The sequence below is a fragment of the Zingiber officinale genome, chromosome 4A, assembly GCF_018446385.1.
Source record: "Zingiber officinale cultivar Zhangliang chromosome 4A, Zo_v1.1, whole genome shotgun sequence".
NCBI classification, from domain to species: domain Eukaryota; kingdom Viridiplantae; phylum Streptophyta; class Magnoliopsida; order Zingiberales; family Zingiberaceae; genus Zingiber; species Zingiber officinale.
Window position 1 is genome coordinate 33,161,890 of NC_055992.1, and position 6,599 is coordinate 33,168,488.

Below are 6,599 nucleotides of genomic sequence, written 5' to 3' on the forward strand. Positions count from 1 at the left end.
AGTTAGCCCAATTAGAATTACTCTTAATCCAATTTGATTCATCAAATTAATCTAATCCTCTTGGTTCATCATATGAACCTAATCTCCATCTAATTGTCCTTAGTGTGTGACCCTATAGGTTCTTGTAACGTTGACAATGTCCTAAACCCATTTAGGAGCATAAGTAATGAGCGGTATCTAGCAACACATCATTACTACCCAAGTTACAAGAATGTCGAGATCCGACATCACCTTGTGACTACTAATTGTGACTCCTCACAAAATATGACAAGTGTCCTTCTATCCTAGACATCTAGATTGATCAATGTGAGGCATAGACCGTGTCATCCTCTGACCAATCTAAATCTTGAACTCCAAGTAGACTCACTAAATCAAATGAGCTCAATATCCTATATTGACTCATTTGGGCATGGCCATGCACTTCGTGGTCTCACTCTATCAAGAATACCGATGTCGCTCCCGTCATATGGGAGGGATAGATCCCATCTAAATCACTCACATCCCTCTTCATAATTCGTTATATACCCAGTAATCGCCTTTATAGTCTACCCAGTTACGGGTGACGTTTGATGAAACCAAAGTACATAACCCCTTATGTAGGGAACCATGGTGACTTCAGGTCTAAGGACTAGTAGTCATACTAATAGCCACATGAAAAAGTATATGACACTCATATAACGATCCATGATACTTTCTCATGGCGGGTCATTCAGTATACATTCTCTAATGTATACCCATGTGTCAACTTGATATCTCTATATCCATGACTTGTGAGATCAAGTCATCGAGTTGACCTACATGCTAGTCTTATTGCATTAACATTGTCCCTGAATGTTAATACTCGACTAGGAATGATTAAGAGTAGTGTTCCCTATATCATCTCACTATCGGTTCAACTAACCGATTGATATAGGTGAGAACCGTCTACTCAAGGACGTTATTATACTTAGTTTATTTGGCACCAATACAAGTAAGTATAATAACCAAAAACCAAATGTCTTTATTTATATAGAATATGATACAACAAGTCCAAAATATAATCATCAAATGATTGGCTCTAGGGCTCTAGCTAACACTGTCCTCTGCTGATGATGTGAAGATTGGGGTTTCGGCCCCCCTTGCAGAGTCCCGGACTGACCAAACTGTCCTCCCGGAATAGGAACTCCGGAAGCTACACTACATGAATTTTTGGATTTAACCACACCTAAAGACAATAGTTTTTCAAGAAATTGTTGTCTTTTTTCCATTTAACAATTGTTTTATTGAAAACTGTTGTTGTTCACCATAATGTTTTTTAAATAACAACAGTTTTTCAAAACACTGTTATCTAATGTGTGTCAAAGACAACGGTTTTAAAAAACTATTGTCTTTTAGTGTTGCTTATGTGATAATATACAACAGTTTTATTAAACTGTTGTCTATTAAATGTTGTTGAATCCTAAAAACACAACAATTTTTTTAACTTCATGAAAAAAAAAACTCTCTCCCTAAACCCTTCTTCGCACGGCACAGTTGCGGGCCTCTCTCGGCTCGTGTTTCCTCTTCTCGCGCGACTAGGGCACGCGACCATCTTCCCCCTTTCTTCCTTTACTTCTCCGGCCGGCGGCTTCTCTTCCCTTGCCGCCAACCGGACAGCATTCCTCTTCTTCCTCCTCTGCGATTTGATCCAATCGGCGATGGACGGCGCATTTCCGGCGGTTGCAAGTGACAGCAACCATCTCCGATTGAGCTTAGCTCGCTGAGGGAGTTCTCCCGGTGAGTCTTCTTCTTTTCGTCTTCCAATTACTCTACTGGAGGGAGTTTCCCCATTAGGGTGCATAGGAGGAGGGATCGGAGAGAGCTCCGATCGACGGTGGCAGTCCATTCACTTCATCAGCAGCACTTGAGGGTGTTTCCACGGCGCTACTGATCCCATCTCGATCTGCATATCTCTTCCATCTTCATCATTTCAGCCCTACGCCGAAGGGAGTTTCCAAGGCGCACAGTTTCATTCCGCTCATCACAGCACTTGATGGAGTTTCACTGGTGTATTTGGTTCCATTATTCCGTTCATCTTAGCACTTGATGGAGTTTCACTGGTGTTGTTAGTTCCATTCCGTTCATCAATAGTCATCCCAGAAGATACAGAGATCAGCCATCATTGATTGCCGAAGCTGAGTATTCTGCCGAAAATATTGTTGTCTGCTGGTGAAGGAGTTTCTGATCCAGGCTTCCGTGTGATGGCAGGAGTAGTTGTGCGGTGAATGATCGTAACAGAAGAGAAGAAGTGGTTGGGTAATTAGGATTTATCTTTGTTTGTTTGTTTGAATTATTAAGTTGTAATTCACTTTATGTTGATTCTTACAGTCATGTTCTTATGTTCTTTAGATTGTTATATTACATTTTGTTTAGTTGCATTTACTTAGATGTTGTCTTTATTTTCCTGCATTTACTCGTTGTGTTCTTCTGTTAGATCTATTGATGATTAAACGTGAGTTGTAGAGTGACAATGCAATGCATGTTTGTCATTGACAGTTAACTAGGAGCTAGTTTCATGTTTCGCATTTATTTCTATTCATGGTGAAGTCTACATTGTAGAGTAGCACTGCATTGTGGGTTTATCATTGTTGCTGGTTAGTTAGGATTTCCTTTATTGCATTAGGTTTAGAAAATTCTAAAACAAAACCCCATCCATTCTTAACTTACATTTGCAATATTTGCATCTCGATTCATTCGATTATGTTCACTTTGTATTCAACATGAAGCTAAAAGGTGTTTTATACATATTAAAGACTCTTTGGTGGTTTTTTTAGTTTCAATCTACTGCTCTTTTTAGCATTTTTATCCTGCTATAATGTTATTCTTTAAGATTATGTTGCATTGATTTCTAAAAGTTGCATGACATCTCTCTACTCTGCCTTCAAAACTAACGATTTATGTTGTTTTAGGTAATTATTGCAGCCATTCCTACTATAGTTGGTGAAAACCTTAACGTGTTCATGACTTTAAAATAGTATATTCTAGATTTTCTTAAGGTGAGGACACAAATTTAATGAGGAATATACTTTATAAGATGTTAACATCTAAATTGGTATCCTATGCATCAGCTTGATGATATAATAGATCTTGAGATTCCAAAAGGAAGAAATAGACTTATTTTTTTAAATGGTGAAACTTAAATTAAAGATTAGAAAGTCAACTAATGTAACATGCCACTCCACTTCTCCTTTTATGATTTAGCTCATGATCAATGTAAACTTAAAGTATTAATCCAAAGCCTATGGTAACTTTCTGGATTCATTTTTATTTAAGGCATTCTTTCCTTTAATGGTCCCCTTTAGAATTTAATGTATGACTTACTCCTTAGCATCATATGGAATGTGTGGGAACATTTGCATTAGATTGTATCTTTTAGAATTAATGCTGCTTGATCACTGGGAAAAATAATGTTTGCATGGTTTATAATAGAAGTTTTGTATGCAGTGACATAGAATGAAAATTCTGCTTAATAAGAAATTTAACAGTCACCATATTGTTTCAAGAGGTTACCATTTATGTTACATAGATAACGCTTTTTGCACTTCTGTTAGATAACTATATCAAATGGTTTTTATGGTTATATAACACTTATGCAGTGCAATTAGAATCACGCATACAGTTTAGTTTCTAATTTGTAATATATATCTTTATTCGAATAGGTGTCCTCAAGAGTATTGGGAAGAATGCCGACAAGCTAAACAAATGGAGAGACTTTAACAAATTAAGGAGCACTAGGAGCTGCAATCCCTCCTCTTCACCGACATCTAAGTAGAAAATCTCGTGTTATATTGTTCTACCTTTGTTTTAATAGTGTTATCATTTTGTTGATTGTTTATGAAATTTTGTTGGTTGCTTATGAAATTTCTTCAGAATGTTATAGATATTATTTTTGAATGTTAGAAAATTGTATATTAAATTTTATTTTGAAATTTAGTATTTTGAATTATTTATAATATTAGAAAATTGTTTATTATTTTTTTTTATTTTTTATCTAAAAAAGACAACAGTTTTTCACCGTTGTCGTAGATAGTTTAAAACTATTGTTGAAGACCCTGTTATTAAAGGTAGACGCTCAAAGACAACGGTGAAAAACTATTGTCTTTGAAGGAAAAGACAACAATTTTTCACCGTTGTAAAAATGTTGTCCTTGCCTTCAAAGACAACGGTTAAAAACTGTTGTCTTTGGGCACCCCTTTTAACAACATAGCATTTAACAACAGTTCTAAAGGGGCTACGACAATGGTAAAAAATCATTGTTGTTAGGCTTTTTTTCTTGTAGTGCTACATGCTGAGCCTGTTGGTTGGCCCTAGGAGGATCGTACCGGTTCCACTGTACAAAAATTTTGTACAAGTGTTGAACCTTTTCCTAAACAACCTATTGTGTTCTTTAGAAGTTAAATTAGAAATCGCAAATGGAACTTAACATTATTGATTCCAAATTTAACTTATCTGTTCTTAATGGTTTAGACTTGGATCGCAAGCGGAACTTAACACTATTGATCCAAATAAACTTATGTATAAATTCAATTAAACATTAATTTTCAAAATTGGCTTCTAAGACTGCATGGCGAGGCATATGGCCTTCTTGGGTATGGGAGCATCCACCACCGCCTAGACAAAGTCTTTTAAGGAAAGATAATATTTAATTTCCTTATATAACTCTAGGTTTAACCAAAAGGAACAATCGAACCACAAATTTGAAAAACAAAGAAAAACACAAACTCGAATTACAATTTGAAAAACTAGAATCTAATGTCTCTTGTGTTTGAAATTCATACAAAAGAAAAACTAGTATGATACGGAAAATAATTACTGGGTATACCTTCCTTTGTATGCAACGACCTCTTGATCTTCTACCGTATTCCTCTTCTTATCCTAGACATTATGTGGGCAACGATCTGCCGACATGAGAACCACCCAAAGCCTTCTTCTCCTTGCAAGGTTCGGCCACCACAAGTACTCCAAGAATAGATGAGGTTCGGCCACCACCACTAAGCTCCAAAGGGATGCTTCCTTTCTCTCCTTCTTCTCCAAGCTAGAACCCGGCCACCTTCAAGCTCCAAGAGATGATGAGGTTTGGCCAATGAAGAAGAAAGAAAAGGAAGAGGGAAAAGCAATAGGGTCGGCCACCACCAAGGAGGAAAAGAGAGGAAGAAATAGAATAGAGTCGTATTTCTTGAAGGCACCTCTACCCCCTCTTTTATAATCCTTGGTCTTGGCAAATAAGGAAATTTAAATAAAAACTTCCTTAATTCCTTTGCCATGAAAAAGAAAATTTATTTAATTAAAAAATAATTTCCTTTTCATTATTAACATGGTCGGCCACCTATAAGTCCAAACAAGGAAAGTTTAATTCACACAAGAATTAAAACTTCCTAATTTGTTTCCGAAAATTTATAAAAAATTTCTTTAATAATTTTTCCCTTCATGGTGGGTTATAAAAGGAAATTTTATAAATTAAAATCTTTCTTTTAAACATGTGGATGATTTCTAAAAAGGAAAGTTTTCTCTAAAATTAAAATCTCCTTTTAATCTACAAATAAGGAAAGATATCAAATCTTTTCTTAATCTTTTGTAGAAACTTATAAAAGGAAATATTTAATTTTAAAACTCTCTTTTAAAATCATGAACATGGTTACAAAAAAGAAAAGTTTTATCAAAATTAAAATCTTCTTATCAATCTACAAATAAGGAAAGATATCAAATCTTTTCTTAATCCTTTGTAGAAAGCTATAAAAGGAAAGATTTAAATTTTAAACTCTCTTTTAAAACCATGCAATCCACATAAGAAAAATTTTAAAAAATAAAATCCTTTTAATTAATTATGGCCGGCCACACCAAGCTTGGACTCAAGCTAGGGCTGGCCACCTCACACCTTGGTTTGGTTGGCCCTAGCTTAGGCTCCAAGCTAGGCTTGGCCGGCCACCTTAAGGTGGGTATGGGTGGGTATAAATCTCTATATACAAGAGGCTACGATAGGGACCGAGAGGAGGAATTGGTTTTGGTATCCCGATGAAATTAAGCTTCCCGTGTTCACCCCGAACACTCAACTAAATTTCATCAATAATAATTCATACCACTAAAGAATTATTATTGAACTACCGCAACAATCCCAAATAATGTTTTGGGCTCCTTCTTATTATGAGTGTGTTTGTCTCCCTGTGTTTAAGATGTCGAATGTCCACTAATTAAATGAGTTACTCACAACTCACTTAATTAATATCTTAGTCCAAGAGTAGTACCACTCAACCTCATTGTCATGTCGGACTAAATCCACCTACAAGGTTTAACATGACAATACTTATGAGCTCCTCTTGGGGGCATTCTCAACCTAGATTACTAGGACATAGTTTCCTTCTATAATCAACAACACACACTATAAGTAATATCATTTCCCAACTTATCGGGCTTATTGATTTATCGAGCTAAATCTCACCCATTAATAAGTCAAAGAAATAAATACTAAATATATGTGCTTATTATTATATTAGGATTAAGAGCACACACTTCCATAATAACTAAGGTCTTGTTCTTTTATTAAATCAGTATAAAAAAAACTTACCTTAAATGGTCCTACTCAA